General features: G+C 40.3%; 1 non-coding gene across 1 annotated transcript; it reads left to right on the top strand.

The window, feature by feature from the left end:
* Positions 1 to 561: 561 nt before the first annotated feature.
* On the top strand, positions 562 to 723 carry LOC118981776 (U1 spliceosomal RNA). The gene has a single exon (XR_005065414.1). It is a non-coding gene; the product is annotated as a U1 spliceosomal RNA (small nuclear RNA).
* Positions 724 to 1,001: the final 278 nt, after the last annotated feature.

Raw genomic sequence — 1,001 nt, 5'->3', positions numbered from 1 at the left:
TGTTTTGCTTGCCTTTTAAAATTTAAATGCAGCTTTCTCCTCAAACTGCTGAGATTGTCAAGGTGTATGACACTTTGTCTGCTCAACAGTCAAATGAATTTAAAACTTTTTCACTCATAAAAGAATGCATTGTTTCAGCTTCCAAATCATTTGAGTGGATTTGGGTTGCTTTAATTTATTTAATATTTAGTGTCATTGATAAGTAAATTAATAAAGTCCCTATATCTAGATATCTTAAATTTTCCAAGTTATTTTTCTTTTTCTGGTAGCATATTTCTGTTTTCTTCTGAAAAAATCCACCATTGATATACTGTATTTTGAACTATTTTAAGAATAAAGAAAATAGCCGTGGGTGGTGTAGCTCAGTGGATTGAGCACAGGCCTGTGAACCAAAGCCTTTGATTCGATTCCCAGTCAGGGCACATGCCTGGGTTGCAGGCCAGGTGCCCAGTAGAGGACACATGAGAGGTAACCACACATTGATGTTTCTCTTCTACTCTTTCTCCTTCCCTTCCCCTCTTTCTAAAAATAAATAAATAAATAAAAGAATAAAGAAAATACATACTTACCTGGCAGGGGAGATACCATGATCACAAAGGTGGTTTTCCCAGGGCAAGGCTTATCCATTGCACTCCAGATGTGCTGACCCCTGCCATTTCCCCCAGTGTGGGAAACTTGACTGCATAATTCGAGGTAGTGGGGGACTGTGTTCACAACCTCCTCTGGTTCTGAGTTCTAGTCAGGCCTATGAAACTTCCCAGAAACAGTGTTGTAGGGCCTTTCACTATTCTGGAGATGTGCTGCCTTAGGAGTTCTTTCTTCCTTTCTTTTTCTTTCCCTCTCCCACCCAGTTTTTTTCTTTCCAACTTTACCCCATTACCATTGTCCCCAGCCCCCACCACGCCACAATTAGCCATTATTTGTTTTCCACTTATGAGTCTTACAAAGCTGAACACCAAAAAAGTGGGTGGACGGTCTCTCCAAAGGGGACACACACATAA

The sequence above is a fragment of the Sturnira hondurensis genome, unplaced genomic scaffold (assembly GCF_014824575.4).
Source record: "Sturnira hondurensis isolate 20B ecotype Veracruz unplaced genomic scaffold, ASM1482457v3 Scaffold0024651, whole genome shotgun sequence".
Taxonomy (NCBI): domain Eukaryota; kingdom Metazoa; phylum Chordata; class Mammalia; order Chiroptera; family Phyllostomidae; genus Sturnira; species Sturnira hondurensis.
This window is presented reverse-complemented; position numbering and strand designations above follow the sequence as displayed.